The sequence below is a fragment of the Acinonyx jubatus genome, chromosome B2 (assembly GCF_027475565.1).
Source record: "Acinonyx jubatus isolate Ajub_Pintada_27869175 chromosome B2, VMU_Ajub_asm_v1.0, whole genome shotgun sequence".
Lineage (NCBI taxonomy): Eukaryota > Metazoa > Chordata > Mammalia > Carnivora > Felidae > Acinonyx > Acinonyx jubatus.
In genome coordinates this window covers 77232457-77252202 of record NC_069385.1, presented here as the reverse complement: position 1 = coordinate 77252202, position 19746 = coordinate 77232457, and positions in this window count along the sequence as shown.

Here is a 19746-nt window from a genome sequence, read left to right as displayed (position 1 = left end):
GGAAAAGGCAAATCAAAACCACAGTAAGATTTCACCTCACAACTGTTAGAATGGCTGTCATCAAAAGACAAGAGGTAACAGTTGTTGGTGATGATATGGAGAAAAGGGAACCCTTGTACACTTGGAAATGTTGCTGGGGGCAACAATTAAAAAATAGGCAGAAAAAGAAATTGAAGTTTCTTCAAAAATTAAAGAATGAACTGCCATGGGGGTGCCTGGGTAGCTCAGTCAATTGACCATTAATTGATTGCAGCTCAGGTCATGATCCCAGTGTCATGGGATCGAGCACCGTGTGGGACTCTGTACTGACCATGGAGCCTGCTGGGGATTTTCTCTTTCTCCCTCTGCCCTTCTCCCTGCCTCTCATGCACTCTCCCTCTCTAACATAAATTAAAAAAAAAAAAAAAAATGGAACTACCATGTGATCTAGCAATTCTGGATATATATTCAAAGGAAATGAAATCACTATATCAAAGAGATACCTGTACCCCCAGGCTCATTGCAGCATTATTTACAACAGCCAAGGTATGGAAGGTTGGGGAGGACAAAAATAGGTAAAGGTGGTCAAAAGGTAAGAACAGTTATAAAATAAATATTGGGGCACCTAGGTGGCTCAGTTATAAAATAAATATTAAGCATCTGACCTGGTTCAGGTGGTTCAGTTTCATAATCTTGCGGTTCATGGGTTCGAGCCCCATGTCGGGCTCTGTGCTGACAGTGCAGAGCCTGGAGTCTGCTTCAGATTCTGTGTCTCCCTCTCTGTCTGACCCTCCCCCACTCACACTCTGTCTCTCTTTCGCTCTCTTTCTCTCTCTCTCTCAAAAATAAACATTAAAAAATAAAATAGGGGCATGTGAGTGGCTCAATCAGTTAAGCATCCGACTTCAGCTCAGGTCATGATCTCGCGGTCCATGAGTTCGAGTCCTGCATCGGGTTCTGTGCGGACAGCTCAGAGCCTGGAGCCTGTTTCAGATTCTGTGTCTCCCTCTCTCTCTCTGCCCCTCCCCCACTCACACTCTGTCTCTCTGTCTCTGAGAAATGAATAAACCTTAAAAAAATTAAAATAAAATAAAATAAATAAAAATAAAACAAATAAGTCCTGGGTATACAGTGTATAGCATGGTGACTATATTTAACAATACTATATTGTATATTTGAAAGTTGCAAAGAGAGTAGATCTTAAAAGTTCTTATTACAAGGAAAAAAGTGACTATGTGAGATGATGAATATTAACTAAACTTATTGTAGTGATCATTAACAACATATACATATATCCAAACAGTATGTTGTATACAGTACTGTATACTATATAAGTGAATATAATGATATATGTCAATTATATCTCAGTAAAACTAGAAAAAAATCAATCCAATTAGAAAATAAGAATAAGAAATAAAAGCTAAGGATAGATGAAATTCTTGAAGGTTTGTGCCTGTGGGTAAAAGGACTTAAGGGTAGAAGAGAGGAGAAGTAAAGAACTAATATTTCCATTATAAACTTTTAGGAAATATTTGACTTCATAAAAAACGAGTATGTGTTTGATTTAAAATAATTAAAATAGATTTTTCTCCATCTGGTATTTATATTAGTGAGTGGAGTAAGATAGAGATCTAACAGCATAGTTTTCCAACTGCCTGTCCAGTTGTGACTAGGCCAATTTTAATTACAGAGAAAAGAGTTTTTTCTTTCTTTCTCCCTTTCTCACGTTATTATTATTTCATGGAGCACCAAGAAACAAAAAAATATAGACTTCTACACATACTCAGTTCTTCTTTTTCTTCAAGGTCAATGCCATACCCTTAGATAATTTATACCTGCTTTTATTCAGGTCATATATGGGATGATCAGATAGGTCAGAAACATCAGGTGCAATATCAGAACTGACTGTTTAGAGGATGGACACATTAAGAACATTTGTTTCAGATAGGTGTTTCCTAAAAGTCTCCAGTACTCTCTATTAAATGTATATTAAAATAGTCTAGCACGGAAATAGCCAATAAGCACATGCAAAAATATTCTACATCACTAGAGGGAAATGGAATTAAAACCACAATGAGATACACTACACATCCACCTGAATGACTACAATTTAAAAAGCTGATAACACCAAATGTTAACAAGGATTTGGAGCAACTGGAGTTCTCATAAATTGATGGTAGGAATGTAAAATCATACACCCTCTTTGGAAAGTTTTCTGGGAGTTTCCAGTGAAATTAAACCTTCATCCACTTCCTATGACCAACAATTTCACTTCTAGATATTGAGCCAAGATAAATGAAAACATAAGTTTGCTCAAGTTGTTTCATTCATAAAACCAAAAACTGGAAGCATCTTTGGTGTCCATTAACGAAATAAATAAACTGTAGTATATTCACATAATGAAACGCTACTTAGGAATATAAAAGATCAAACTACTGATACAAACAACATGAATAAATCTCAGAAATCTCAGAAACATTTTTATAGTTAAAAAACTATTGTGGGCTAAACTATATTTCTCCAAATTTAGATATTGAAGTCCTAACCCTTGGTACCTCTGTATGTGACTATATTTGGAAGTAAGGCTTTTCAAGTGGTAATTAGGGTAAAATGGGGTTGTATGGGTGGGCCCTAATACAATACGCTGGTGTCCTGATAAGAAAAGGAATTTAGGACACAAACAACACAGAAATAGAGGGCTAACCTTGGAGGACACAGCAAGAATGTGATCATTTGCAAACCAAGAGAAAGAAAAAAACAAATCTGCTAATACTTGCATCTTGGATGTCTAGCCTCAGAACTGTGTTCAATACATTTCTGTTGTTTACACTATCAGTCTGTGGTATTGCTTATGGTAGCCCTAGCAAACTAATACAGAAGCCTTACCCAAAAGAGTACATATGACTCCAATTTTATGGAATTCTAGAATAGGCAAAAATACTCTGTAGTGAAAAAAAAAATTATGACAATTGTTGCCTCTGAGGAGGTCATTAACTGATTGCAAAGGGACATAACAGAAGTTTCTGGGGTGATGATAAATTCTATTAATAAAGGATTTTAGAGAGTTAGTTACCTTTCTGAAGCGTGACTGACTAATGTGGTGTTATTAATATGTCTAATGTGTAAGTACTAAACCAAGGGCAGTTTCCCTTTCTCTAATGCTGATGAATATTTCTAAAACCTCTCATTCTTTGTCAGCAAATTGAATAGTATATTGGTGGTGCATTTGTCAAAACTCACAAATGTTCACTTAAGATTTGTGCATTTCACTACACATAAATGCTACATCAAAAGCAAAAAAAAAAAGACTATAAGCAGTCATTGAGCCCACTTCTGACATTAGAAGCCATTCTCTTCCCATTTCTTTTATTGCTGCTGTTTTATACCCAAGCACTAGTGGTACTATTGTATTTTGCATTTTTTGACATTTTTGCATTATTTGCATATTTGCTAAAACCTATGGAGGTGAAATTCCCTGGTCAACATGCCTCTACTGTGTTCATTTAGCCAAGAGAGATTAGATGAAGAATGAAGCTGAGTTGAGAAGATACTTAAATTTTTATTCCCTGAATAAGAAGAAGGAAAAAAAAAAAAAAAAAAAAAGCTCAGTTGTACCACTGGCCAAAAGATTTTTTGATCCTTAGCCAAAGTGAATTTTATGAAATGAAAAAAAAAATACATTTATAATATTCAGGGTCCTGAGTTGAATTAGTGGACTGAGAGAAGCTAATTCTCAAAATTATTTGAGGAATAAGGAAATAGAATTTGCAAGAAACTAGGTGATAGCAGCTGGACCTGTTCATAGTAAGTGGTTCTGGTTTTTTTAAGGTGTAAAATGAGGAAGCCTCTAGACTGGTTCAAAGTTCAGGTATGTTTTGTACAAAGAGAAGAAAAACTCCACTGTTCTACCTATTTTCTCCTGTCTATGGGTTGTCCAATCTGTAATCCAGATATTAATATTCTGCTTGTTGAAAATTCTACCCTTATGTCCTTTAGATTCATATAATTTCTCAAATTGCCTCAGGGAATCAGCTACATAATCTCCATGGCATTTTGATTCTTTCTGACCTAGATATCAAGTTCCTTTGTATCTCAGGGAGTCAAATCTTTTTTATATCGCTAAACCTTCTCATTCAACAGTTAGAAAGTGGGTAGGAAGCCATGGTTAAGGGCAGTCCACAGAATTATGGCGTCACACATCTGATCTTAGAAGAGGGAAACAAACAGTGGTCCTAAATCTATAATATTTGGGTTGAGGCACAATAGAGGATCTTTATTTATATTACTAGAGCTCTTCTCACAATTGTGAGCTTTTGGAATATGCCTGAAAAAACTTATCTAGCTTTCAGCATAAAACACCTCTGAGGAATCTTTTACTGTCTGAACTCCTCACTTTTCTCCTATGTAGTCTCTTGTAAATGAAAGGATATTGACTAGAATTGGCCAGAACTTCAGAAGGATCTGGCTGAGGGCTGCTGTTGGTCTGTTGAGTTACCCTAATCTCATACCATTTAGCAGTGAGAACCAACACCTGGTTATAATTCCAAAGACTCTTTATGAGTTTTCCCTGAAATACAAATCCTTATTTTTTAGGGCCTATATTTCTATAAAAAATATTACAGAGAAGTATATTTTGGATCCCATTTATGTCTTTCTAAGAATAATAATTCATAAATGCATAAATCCTTAAATGAGTAAAACCTTAAATAAAAGCCTTAAAAAACTGAACAGAATGTAAGATCTAAATAAGAAAAGTGATGTGAGTAATATTATTATTATCCCTGAAGTTTCTGAACACTATGTTATCCTGTTCAATTTGACTCTGAGTACACATTGGATTAGGAATTTTGCTCCACTTGTGAATTCTTTTGTGACAGTCCTTCAAAGACAATCTACTCCTCCAGATGTTTTTTGAGTTTCTTTCTGGTTGGTCATTCTCTACTTCACATAGACTCTTATTCAAGTATAGATCATAATCAATTGAGGCCTCAGCTAACTCCTTTTCAAATCCTCCTACTGCTCCATAACTTGGGGCTTATAATCCAAACCCCAAGAAGTAAATAAATAGATATTTGTTGAGCCTGATTGCACTTTTGATCACATTTTTACTTACTAAATATTGTTTCTCAGGATATGACAAGATGGAAAGTAAATGAAAATATATTAATCTCTAAAGCGTCCATAAAAGCAGTTCTACTATGTTCAGTCTCTCAGCCTTCTTTAGAATCCAGGCTAATAGAAAAATAATAATTTGATACACACCCATTTTTAGCTAACCTCACAAAAGGAGCTTTTGAGCTATTGAATCTATATAAGACAACTGTACATTTCTCAATTCAGTTTCCAGAAGATGTTAATGTAGTAAGTCTCAATTGTATGCAATGATTGACAAGATTCAATTACTTTTTGTATGGAATCAATTTAATAGATAATTGAAGATTATATTAGCCATTCATTAGGTATCATTAGATAATACCATAGTGCTAGAAGGGAATATAAGTTATGTCAATGGTTCACTTAAATTTTCATCCATAGGAAATCTGAATGTATTAGATCACTTTACACATACTCTCTCCAGGCCTTTCTGTGAAGTGTTGGATGAAAAAGAAACTTAGGTTGTTAAACTCATTCGTCATATTATTTTACAGTATTAAATGCAATCTCTATGATAATCTAAATGTAATTTCACATATATTTTTAAGAGGTCAGCATTACTAAATATTCTAAATCAATTCATTGCAGTATCCTCACCTGGAAGTGCTAAATTGTGAAATGATTTCATTCTAAAACTTAATCTGAGCTTCATCATCACTGCTAAATTGCATCATCACATATTTATTAGAGTGAACAGTATAACAGACATAAACTAACAAGTATGGAATGACAATTTCTGTCACTACCACTAAAAATTAATAGTAAAACAATTAATAGCACTTTTCTTCTGTAAGGGGAGAATGTTCCTTTTAATGATACTTTTTTTAAAGTTAATTTATTTATTTTGAGAGAGAGAACATGTGTGGGAGGGGCAGAGAAAGGGGGAAAGAGTATCCCAAGCAGGCTCTGCACTGCCAGCATGGAACCCAATGTGGGGCTCAAACTCATGAACTGTGACATTATGACCTGAGCTGAAACCAAGAGTTGGAGGCTTAACCGACTGTGTCACCCAGGCTCTCTGAGAATGTTTCTTTTAAATACATAGATAGAAGATAAGCTGAAACCACTGTTGACCATACATATTCTAGGGAAATAAAATTAGCTATCTTATATCTTGATTTAACAATGCCTGTAGGGAAAAACATGCTCTTTCCTTTTCCTTTGAGCTTCTTCCCTAAAGCTATTAAATTCACTTTTACTTAAATCACTCACTCAATGACTCATAAAGTTCATATCTGTTTCTAAAAGATAGATCTAAACAGAAGGTTCAATAACTAGTAACAACAATAAGTAAAAATATTTTGGGAAACTGTCACTCATGATAAGATTTTTTAAAAAGAAATGATAGAAGTATAAATATCCATTGGGAACTAGACAACTCTGGGATATCAGAGCCTGGGAATCAGGATGACAAACATAGCAAGCAATAAGAAAACCCAAACAGAAAAGTTCTCATATACCCAATCATTATTAACTAGATGATGAATCTATATAGCTTATGTATAAAAAATACACAACAACAAAAATCTCTCATTATTTCATATATTCCAAAGACTATTAGGAGAAAAATGTCAATTTGGCAATTTAATTTATTTCTAACAGCTTTATTGAGGTATAACTGATATACTAAAAACTATGAATATTTAATGTGCATAATTTGATTGGTTTGAAATATGCATACATCTGTGAAGCTATCACCACAATCCAAGGTAATAGACATAATAACCACCACCTCTGAAAGTTTCCTTCTGCCAACATGGTAACTTTAAACACCAAAAATGTTATTATCTAGGGGAATTCAGATAAAGGTACAAAGGAGATTACTAGCATTTCTATGGCTTCACAGTACAAAACAAGTTCTTTATATTTTGTAAATTCTGTAAGCCCCCTCAGCTGAAGGGAGTGGAGAATGTACAACTACAATGTTTCATCAATCTCATAAAATAAAAATATTTTCAAGAAAATATATTTTGATACAGACTTGGTTAACATCTACCCCAAATGGGATAATGAAGCATTCCCAAACTGGTTTAAATAACTAATCTTAAAGAGATTATAATTTCCTGCCTGATATTGAAATTGAATTCCTTTATCTTCTCAGATTAAAAATATTCAATCTGTAAACCTCCTACAAAAGAGTAATTGATCTGTGAAAAGTCAATGTCACAATTTTAATTTCATTGTATAATATAAATTGAAATATAAAATAGAGAAAACAAACAGAATAAAAACTAAGATTGCTAGTTAACCTGTTGCATTCATATATGAGAAATTTTAACTAATTACAAAGACAATGAACTGATTTCAAAAACACTCACCTATCTATGTTTTACTTCATTAAACATAATGAACCTGCCAACTTCAGAATAGGCAGAAAAGAAACTTTGACACACCCCATTGTCTATTCACCAGCCTACAGAGTCACTCTATTCATTAATCTGAAGGTTTCACTATCAATGTTAGTCAAATTTCTGAATCAGCCAAAATATGAATTTCCAATCCTCTCTGCACTCTTATCCAGTAAATCTATAAAAATATGGAGAAATTATAATGTGCATTAGAGAAATAGACTGTGAATTGTGCATTAGAGAAATAGACTGTGAAATGGAAGAGTTTCCATCTGATGCCAATACAACCTTGTTTGCGGGCTAAGCATTTTATATATCACACTGTCCTACAGCTAGAGATATAAAAGTCTACAATTCCCAAGTGTGCAGTGAGTAGCACACACACTATGTAGCCAAAACAAAACAAAACAAAACAAAACAAAACAAAAAAAACAAAAAGAAAGAAAAAAAAGAGATTTTCAAAGCTCAAATGAATACAATCCCATCCTCCTTAGTCCAAAAGGAATAAACTTTAAGGACTAAGTTATGATAAAAACCAGAAGAAATTTTTAGAAAAATGCTTGGTATCCTCAGTAAGGTAAAAGAATACATGGTTTATATGATGAAACAGTAGAAGGTGCTAAGAAGTGAACAGACTGAGATTTAAAGATAAGAGAGTGAGGGGTGGGGCATCTGAGTGCCTCAGTCAGTTAAGTGTCCAACTCTTGATTTTGGCTCAGGTCATGATCTCATGGTTTGTGAGTTTGAGCCCTGCATCAGGCTCTGTGCTGACTGCACGGAGCCTGCTTGGGATTCTCTCTCTCCCTCTCTCTCTGCCCCTTCCCTGCTCGCTTGCTCTCTCTCAAAAAATAAATAAACTAAAAAAGAAAGAATAATTTTTAAAAAAGAGAGTGAGGGGCGCTTGGGTGGCTCAGTCAGTTAAGTGTCTAACTTTGGATTTCGGTTCAGGTCACGATCTCACAATTAGTGAGTTTGAGCCTCGCCTATTTGGGATTCTCTGTCTCCCTCTCTCTCTGACCCTGCTACATTCGCACTGTCTGTCTCTCTCAAAATACAGAAATAAACGTAAAAAAATAAACATGAGGTATTATAGAAAGTTCAAGTAAGAAATTTAAATATGCAATAAATAAAAAGTAGAGACAGCAAAAAAATTGCACAATTTTAATTCATTACTCATTGATAAGAATCAATGATAGGGTATTTCAGAATGCAAATAGTAAATATTAAAATATTGAGTCAAAATGGAAGGAATGTGTCCATCGTAAGAAGTCTACATGTTCTTAAGAAAGTTACAAGAGTAGAAAGAAGCAAGAAGTTAGAAACAAAGCAGTAACCAAAAATACAGTGAAAAACAGTCTTCCCAAACTAAAACAAAACAGTGTGTGAATATACATTCATTTATTACTTACATAATTATTGGGGGTCACACTCTACAAAATATATTGAGGATAAATAAAACAAAAAGGAACATATGCCACATTCTTGCCTTTGTGGGTAATTGGAGGGGCAGATAGATAATTCTATGAATAAATATAAAACTACAACCAAGTCAAAAGTATATGGTGTATAAGAGCATGTGATGAGGGATTTGGCCTAGTCAGGAGGTCAGAGATTTCCCTGAAGAAGTGAAATTTTATACAAGGTCTGGGAGGCATTGAGAAATAACCAGGGCACTGTCCCAGGCAGACAAATAGCATATGTAAAACCTTTTAGTAAAAATGAGCATAGCATGGTTTAGGAACCATAAGAAGGCCAATGGAGCCAAGATACCCAACAGGAACATGTGTAAGATGACAATGCAGAGGTGGGTAGGGGACAGACCATTTAGGGTACTGCAGGTCAAGGACTTTAAGCATTTTTCTAGCATAGCCTTCAGTAAGAAATACTTTTTATACCATAGTCCAGTACGCATACCAATATATACATATATAGAAATCAATTTGCTAGTTCATGAACGCATTTTAAAAAAACACTATGAGGGGCACCTGGGTGGCTCAGTAGGTTAAGCATCTGACTTCAGTTCAGGTCATGATCTCATGGTTCGTAGGTTTGAGCCCCGCAGTGGGCTCTGTGTGGACAACTCAGAGCCTGAAGCCTGCTTCAGATTCTATGTCTCCCTCTCTCTCTCTGCACCTCCCTTCCTCCCCAGGTTCTCTCTCTCTCTGTCTCTCAAAAATAAATAAATGTTAAAAAAAAATTTAAAAACACTATGAAATAAAACAATACAATAGGACATATAGAGTAGGCAACAGGTGATGAAATCTTTTTAGATTTATGTACATTATGTATGTTTTACATGTGTGTATATAGATACATTCACATATGTGTATTTCATGTATATAACAATTTTTTTAATTATCTTATTATCTAACAAATTGATTTTATACCTCATCAGTGGATCCTAACCTGCAGTTTGAAAAATTCTGTGGCAAATACAAGTTAGAGATTTTGCTGTTTCTTCAAAAGCCATTGAGGTCATTTAAGCAGATATGTAAGATGAATAGATATGAATTTGGGGAGGAGAATAATTTCTCTGGCTACAGTGTGGAGGTTTTTTTTAAAGAAGCAAGTCAGAGGTTCTTAACAGTGAGAGTCCAGGTAAGAGATAACAGTGGCTTTTTTGTTTTGTTTTGTTTTTGTTTTTGTTTACCTTGAAGGGTAGCAGAGGAGAGTGAGAAAGATTCCAGAGATGATTAGGAGTAAAAAATCAACAGGACTTTGTGATAAAATAAATGTGGACACAACTGTCAAAGATGACTGTTTGGTTGAAAGGGGCCTAGAGTATTATTGAAAAGAGATCCAAGAGTAATAAAATATTGGACTTACAAGAATAAACAAAACCATCTAACAAGAAATCCTCCAGAAAACACATGTTACTAACAGAGAAATTGAAATTGGGTTGGCTTCAGACTATTCTTTTGCAATGTGAAATGCCAAGAGGCAATGAAAAAATAAACCACATAATTTTGAAGGAAAAAAGTTGGTGAGCTAAAGATGTTATGCTAAGCCAACTTGTCATTCAGGCATGAAGGAAATAGAAAGTTATTACAAAATACAGACATATTGAGAAAAATATATCATCCAAAATCTTGAAAAGAAACTGCTTGAAAATATGCTTCTACCAAGAGATAAATCCAAATTTAAAAATAAAGAATAAGGAGGTTGTAGTAATAAAAAAAAAAAGGAAAGAAAAGATTAACAGTGGATAATTAAACCAATTTAAAATAGAATTGATTTTAAGTGATTATCAAAAATAAAGTAAAACTGAGCACAAAGTAAGAAAAAACTTCCTGAAAGAAAAGATGAATATGATAAAAAATAGTTAAATTGCAACATTAGAGTCAAGCATAAAATATATTAAAAGATATTAAAAGGTGTAAATTCCTTACCTAATACAGGAAAATAATAACACAAAAGGTGTAATCGCCCTAGATTTTGATGATTAGAAAAGAAAATTCAGGGTATAGTTTTGAATAAATGAAAGAATAGCTACTAGTCAAATCTAAAACATAGTGGAAATCTTTAAAATATCTGAATTTGAAGTTTATAATAATATAAAAAATCATTTAAAGTAGCAAAAACCCCATAAAAGAGAATGGGTGCATTAAAAAAGCAAATAAGGGAACAACAAAACAAAAATAAACACTTAAAACAAGACAGGAAACATTAAATATATCACTTACAGAAATAAAAAGTAGAAACCCCCATTTTATTTATTTGTTTCCTTGTTTGTTTATTTATGTACACTCCACACCCAGCGTGGAGCCTACTTAATGTGGGGCTTGACCTCATGACCCCAAGATCAAGACATGACCTGAGATCAAGAGTCAGACACTCAACTGACTGAGCCACCCAGGTGCCCTGAAACTCCCACTTTAACGACAAGACTCTTAGATTGTTTAATTCAACTATAAACTCTTTACACACTAACATAAATTAAAGTTTACAAAAATTACCTTTTAAAAATTACTTAGGTCCAAATAATTTATCAGTAAGATCTTTCAAGTATCTAAGTTATAAAGATTACCTAATTACCATTCTACATACATTACTTGACTGCATAAAAAAAAGGAAAAGACTTTCAGTAAATTTTCTGAAGCCAACACAATTCTTGTGACACAATTTAATGCATCAACACCTTCAATCACTTGAGGAACTGATTTATAAATAATGAGGATGAAAATAAAAATAGAAACTTTATATATATGACCAAATTTATTTATGAAGCCAGTATTCAAGGTTGTATTCAAATTCAAAAAAGTTAGAAGAAAAACAAAACAGAACCTAAGGAAAGTTGAAGAAGGAAAATTTGTAATAATTAAAATACGTGCATACATTTGAAAATAATAGTTCTTTTTTCATTTCAAAAGTTGGTTCTTTGTAAAAACTAATACTCTTTGATAAATTTACCAGAAGAGGAAAAACACAAAGATAATTAGTAATGGGGAAGCATATATTGGAGAAGATGGCAGAGTGGGAGGATCCTGAGATCATTTTATTCCACAGACACATGGGGGCAACAACCAACTCCAAAAATGACCTGAAGGAGGGACATCACAAGCATAGAGAAGCAAGGAGATCAGACCCCATATTGAGCACTTTTATCCTGGGGACTTACACTGGGAAGAAAAATCCTATAATGTCTGGCTTTGAAAATTAATGTGTCTTAACTCCAGGAGAACTGGAAGCAACAGGAAACTGAGTCCCCACTCTTAAAGAGCCAGAAAACTAAATAACTTGGGTCTGAGACAGCACAGAAGCAGCAGTTTGAAAAGTTCCCCGGGTACACATAAAGGAGATTTGTTGACTAATCTTAGAATGTGTGCCAGAGGGGTAGGATCTGTAAGAGATTTCTCAGAACACAAGTGCTGACAGGTGCTTACCCTCCCCCAGCCTAGAAAGTAGGATGCTTGCAGAAGCCAATTCTAACACTCTCCATCTACCCTGTCAGTACTGTGTGCCATTCCCCATCAGACCCACTCACCCACCCCATGGGTCTAGACAGGCATCTCTCCAAAGCAGCTCCTGCCCCACCATACCCAGCAGGCAGCCAAAGCTGGGATCAAAGTGACTCTCACTCTGGGAAGGGAAGAGAAAACCTTATACAATAGTGCACCCATAGTTCCTAATGGCAGGTGGACCTAATAGCTGACTGTACGGTGGCAGGCCCTGCCCTTTAGTATGCCTCCAGATGTAGCAGAAGCTAATTGCAGACAGGCTGAATGCTGGCCCCTCCCACCAAGAAGCTCACAGTGGTTACAGCCAAGCCTCTCAACAGTGCATAAATAAACCCTGTCCAGTATGCCCACAGCAGGCAGATTGGGTCATTATAGCCATCTGGGCTAAAGGCAGTTATGGTCCAATCATAATAGTAGAGCACACACAGCCCACACAGGGGACACTCCTGGATCACCTGGTTCTGATGACCAGGAGGTATTGTGCCACAGGACCTTTCTACATAGGGCCACTACTTCAAGACTAGAAAACATAGCTGACATACCTAACAGAGTATAGAAAATATAAAAAGTCAGAGCTGAAAGATGCAATAATTAAAATGGAAACTACACAAGAGGGAATCAGATTAGAGGATACAGAACAGATCTATGATCTGGGAAAAGGGTAATGGAAAGCAACCAGCCTGAATAGTTAAAAGAAAAACAGAGTAATAAAAAATGAGAATAGATAAGGGAACTCTGTGATGTCATCAAGCATAATAACATTTTCATTATAGGATCCCAGAAGGAGAAGAGACAGAGAAGGGGGCAGAAAACTTATTTGAAGAAATAGTAGCTGAAAACTTTCCTAATCTGGAAAAGGAAACAAACATCCAGGTCCAGGGAGCACAAAAAACCCCTAACAAAATGAATCCAAGGAGTTCCACACCAAGACAAATAATAATTCAAATAGCATAAAATAATGATAAAGAGAATCTTAAAATCAGCAAGAGAAAACAGTTACATACAAGGGAAATCCGATAAAGATGTCAGCTAATTTTTTAGCAGAAACTTCGCAGGCCAGAAGAGAGTAACATGATTATTCAAAGTGCTAAAAAAGAGAAAACTGGGGTGCCTGGGTGACTAAGCCAGTTAAGTGTCTGACTCTTAATTTTGGCTCGGGTCATGATCTAATGGTTCATGAGATTGAGCCCTGTGTCAGGCTCCATGCTGACAGCAGGGAGCCTGCTCGGGATTCTCTCTCTCTCCCTCTCTCTCTCTCTGCCCTTCCCCACTCATGCTTTCTCTCTCTTTCTCTCTCTGTCTGTCTCTCTCCCTTTCCCTCTCCCTCTCAAAATAAATTTTAAAATAAACTTAAAAAAGTAAAAGGAGAAAACCTACAATTAAGAATACTCTATTAGTAAGACTATCATTCAGTATTTAAGGAGATTAAGAGTTTTCCAGACAAGCAAAAGTTAAAGGAGTTCATCACCACTGAGCCAGCCTTACAAAAAAAAAAAAAATGTTAAAGGAAATTCTTTAAGTGGAAAGAAAAGGCCATATGTAAAAAGAAAGTTATGAAAAGGAAAAAATCTACAGGTAAAAGCAAACATAGTAAAGGTAATAGATTAATTATGTATAAGCTAGTATGGACATTAAAAAACAAAAGTAGTAAAATCAATTATATCTACAAAAAAATTAGTCTAAGAATACACAAAATAAAAAAGAATAAAATATGTTATCAAATACATAAAACATGGAGGGAGGAGTAAAATTTTAGTCCTTTTAGATTCTATTTGAACTTAAGCAACCATCAACTTAATATAGACTACTATATACATAGGTGTTACTTATGAGCCCAACAGTAACCACAAATAAAATCTGTAATGGATATACACACACACACACACGCACACACACACACGCACGCACACACACACACACACACACAAACAAGAATCCAAAGATAATATTTTTAAAAGCCATCAAACTGTAAAGAGAGCAAGAGAAGAAAAAAAGAAAACAGAGAACTACAAAATAATTAACAAAATGGAATAAGTACATACCTATTGATAATTAAATATAAATGGACTAAATGCTCCAATCAAAAGACACAGGATAGCATAATGGATAAAAAAAGGGGGTGGGGGGATACATGTATGTGCTGTCTACAAGAGACTCACTTTAGACCTAAAGACACCTAAAGACAAAAAGTGAAAGGATGGAAAAAGATATTCCATGTAAATGCAAACAAACAAACAAATAAAAAAGCCAGGGCAGCAACACTTATATCAGACAAAAGAGACTTTATAACAAATACTACAGCAAGAAACAAAAGACATTACACTATGATAAAAGGACCAATTCAACAAGTGGCTATAACAGTTGTAAATATCTATGCACCCAAAATAGGAGCATCTAAATACATAAAGCAAATACTAACAGACAGATAGGGAGAAATTGATGGTAATACAATAACAGTTGGGGATTTTAACACCCCATTTACAACAATGGATAAATCATCCAGACAAAAGCAACAAGGAAACAATGGCTTTGAATGACACATTAGACCAGGAGGGTTTAACAGTTATTTACAAATTATTCCATCCAGCAGAATACACATTCTTTTCAAATGCACATGGAACATTTTCCAGAATAGATCACATTAGGCCACAAAACAATCTCAATAAAATTTAAGAAAATTGAAATCATATCGAGCAATGGTATAAACCTAGAAATCAATTATAAGAAAAAACTGGAAAATGCAAACACATAGAAGCCAAATAATGTTCAACTAAACATCCAAGAGATCAAATGAATAAATAAAAGAGGAAATTAAAAAATACATGGAAACAAGTGAAAATGGTAACACAATGGTCCAAAATCTTTGGAATGGGGCCAGAGCAGTTCTAAGAGGAAAGTTTATTGCAGTACAGGCCTACCTCAAGAAACAAGAAAAATTTCAAATAAACAATTTAAACTTCACATAAAGGAACTAGAAAAAGAAACACAAACAAGCCCAAAATTAGTAGAAGAATGGAAATAGTAAAGATAAGTGCAGAAATAAATGAAATAGAGACAAAAATAAAAACAAAAAACAAAACAAACAAAAAAACAATAGAAAAGATCAGTGAAACCAAGAGCTAGTTCTTTGAAAAGATAAACAAAATTGATAAACCTTTCACTCGACTCATCAGGAGAGAGAACTCAAATAAAATCAGAAATGAGCAAGGAGAAAAAATAAACCACAGAAATACAAAGAATTATAAGAGAATACTATGAAAAAATACTATAAAAAAGTATGAGTACAAATTGGAAAACCTAGAAGAAATGTATAAATTCCTAGAAACATATAATCTTCCAAGAATGAAGCAATAAGAAATAGAAAATTTGAATAGGCCAATTACTAATAATGAAATTGAATCAGTAATCAAAAAACTCCCAACAAACAAAAGTCCAGGACCAGATGGATTCACCTGGACCAGGTGAATTCTACCAAATATGGAAGAGTTTATACCTGTTCTTGTCAAACTGTTACCAAAAATAGAAGAGAAAGAAATGTTCCAAACTCATTCTATAAGACCAGAATTACTCTGATACCAGGACCAAAGACACAACAACAACAACAACAACAACAACAACAGCAACAAAACTACAGGCCATTATCTCTGATGAATACAGATACAAAAATACTCAACAAAATAGTAGCAAACCAAATTCAACAATGCATTAAAAGATTTTCCACCATGATCAAGTGGGATTTATTCCAGAGATGAAAGCGTAGTTCAGTATTCACAAATCAATGAATGTGATGCAGCACATTAACAAGAGAAAGGATAAAAACTATATGATCATTTCTAGATGCAAAAAAGCATTTGACAAGTAGTACAACATCTATTCGTGATAAAAACTCTCAACAAAGTAGGTTTAGAGGGAACATACCACAACATAATAAAGGCCATATATGAAAACCCGACAGCTAACATACTCAATGGTGAAAAACTGTAAGCTTTTCCTTTAAAACCAGGAACAAGATGAGGATGTCCAGTCTTTCTACTTTAATTCAATGTAGTACTGAAATCAATCTTATCTGCAGCAATCAGATAAGAAAAAGAAATAAAAGGCAGCCAAATTGGTAAGAAAGAAGTAAAACTGTCACTATTTGCAAACAACATGATACTATATTTAGGAAACCCTAAATACTCCAGCAAAACACTGTTAGCACTCATAAATAAATTTAGTAAAGTTGCAGGATATAAAATCAATGTTCATAAATCTGTTACATTTCTATACACTCATAACAAAATAGCAGAAAGAGAAAATGAGAAAACAATCCCGCTTACAATTGTACCAAAAAGAATAAAATGCATAGGAATAAATTTAACCAAGGAAGTGAAAGACCTATACTCTGAAAACTGTAAGATACTGATAAAAGTAATTGAAGGCAACACAAACACATGGAAAGATATACCATGCTTATGGATTAGAAGAATGAATGTTAAAATGTCCATTTTACCCAAAACAATCTATGGATTTAATGCAATCCTGATAAAACACCCATAGCATTTTTCACAGAACTAGAACAAATAATCCTAAAATTTGTATGGAACCACCAAAGACCTCAAATAGACAAAACAGTCATGAGAAGAAGAACAAAGCTGGGATGTGTCACAATTCCAGAATTCAAAATATAATACAAATCTATAATAATCAAAACAGTATGGTACTGGCACAAACATAGACACATAGATCAGTAGAATAGGCTAGACAGTCCAGAAATAAACCCACACTTAGATGGCTAATCTACATACTACAAAGGAGGCAAGAATATACAATTTGGAAAAGACAGTCTTTTCAATAAATGATCATGGGAAAAGTGGACATGCAAAAGAATAAAACTGGATCACTTTCTTTCACCATACACAAAAATAAACTCAAAATGGATTCAAGACCTAAATGTGAGACCTAAAATCATAAAACTACTAAAGGAAAACATAGGCAGTAATCTCTTGGAAATTAGCCTGAGCGACATCTTTATGGATGTATCTCCTCAGACCAGGGAAACAAAAGCAAAAATAAACTATTGGGATTACACCAAACTGAAAAACTTCTGCATGGTAAGGAAAACTATCAACAAAGCAGAAAAGCAACTACTGAATGGGAAAAGATATTTGCAAATGATATATCCAATAAAGGGTTAATATCCAAAATGTATATTTAGATATAATAATGTCCAAAATATATAGAACTCTTATACCTCAATACCAAAAAAAAAAATCAATTTTTATAAAAGGACTTGAATGGATGTATTTCAAAAGAATATACACGGGAGGCTAACAGACACATGGAAAGATGCTCAACAACACTAGTCATCAGGGAATTATAAATCAAAATCACAGTGAGATATTACCTCACAACAATTAGAATGGCTAGTATCAAAAAGACAAGAAATAATAAGCATTGGTAAGGATATGGGGAAAAAGAAACCACTATTGGTGGGAATGTAAACTGGTGCAACCACTGTAGAAAACAGTATAGATTTCCTCAAAAATTAAAAATAAAAATACCATGTGATCTAGTAATTCCACTGGGTACTGAGTATTTACCCAAAGAAAATGAAAACACTAATTTGAAAATATATGTGCAGCCCTGTTTAATGCAGCATTATTTACAATAGCCAAGATATGGAAACAACCCAAGTGTCCATTAATAGATGAATGAATAAAGAATATATGTTACATATAAATAGACAACGGAATATCACTCAGTCATAAAAAAAGAATGAGATCTTGTTATTTGCAACAACATGGATGGGCCCAGAAGGGATTATGATAAATGAAGTAAGCAGAAAAAGACAAATGCCATATGATTTACTTATATGTGGAATCTAAAAAAATGAAGCAAATGAACAACAACAACAAAAAAAAAAACAGATGCTTAAGTACATAGAATAAACTGGTTGTTGCTAGAGGGCAGGTAGGTTGGAGGAATGGGTGAAATAGGTAAAGGATATTAAGAGGCACAAACTTCCAGTTATAAAATAAATAATTCAAAGGGATTAAAAGTACAGCATGGAGATATAGTCTATTATATGGTAATAACATACAGTGACAAATGGTGACTACATTTATTGTGATGAATACTATACTTCAATAATATTTTTTTAAAAAGAAAGCCTATATAATTAAGAAACATGGGAACATTTTAAATTATAAAAGAATACTTTATACAAATATGGCATACAAATTTTATACAAATATTTTAATATGAAAATTATAAATACTTTATTTAATAGACAGTTTATAATAAAATATAAATGATCAAGACAACTCAACAGGAATAAAATGTCTTAATATGTCCATAGCTATGGACATTATTTTTCAGATTTCAAGGAAGGTCTAGAATCTAACAGTTGTATAAGTAAGATCCTTCAAGTGTCAAGGAACAGTTATTTATCATGGTCTACATAGAACTTTAGAATATTAAAAAATGTGGAATGCTATTTTTTAATTTTTTTTTAAGGTTTATTTACTTTTGAGACAGAAAGAGACAGAGCATGAGCGGGGGAGGGTCAGAGTCAGAGAGGGAGACACAGAATCTGAAACAGGCTCCAGGCTCTGAGCTGTCAGCACAGAGCCTGACGCGGGGCTCAAACTCACTAACTGTGAGATCATGACCTGAGCCGAAGTCAGATGCTTAACCGACTGAGCCACCCAGGAGCCCCTGTGGAATGCTGTTTTTAAAGCATTTAATAAATAAGCACATTCTCATAAAAAATTTTGGCGAAATATAAGAGACAACAGTATAAAAAGAAAGCTACACAATTTTGGTTATAAATACTGGGTGGGGGTGAGGAGGGAATTCTAACCAACTGAATGTTAACAGGAATTAGCAAATACCACTTCAGGCCATTGGAAAAAGGATAATTTCTTAATAAATAGTGTTGAGGCTCAGGCTCATATTGAAACAAAATAAATTAGATCTCAGCATATAGCAAGTTGAACAATCCAAGTGGATAAAATTTAAGTGTAAGAGATGAAACTATAAAAGAACCAGAAGAAAATTTAGAAATACATTCACAGAAATTTGGAGTAGAGAAGACATTTATAAGTATGTTACAAATAAGGGTTATAAATTTCCATTGTTTTCATTTTTCACTACCTGCCCATCTCTTACATAATCTGGCTCAACTCCCATTGCTTCACTGAGCCTACATCCTTTAGAACCATAAATCAGCTCCTCATGCTATCCTCAAAGGCCCCTTGTTTCAATCCTTCTTGTTCTTGCATTCTCTGTGGCTTTTGACATGTTTCTTCCTGAAGTAAGTCTAT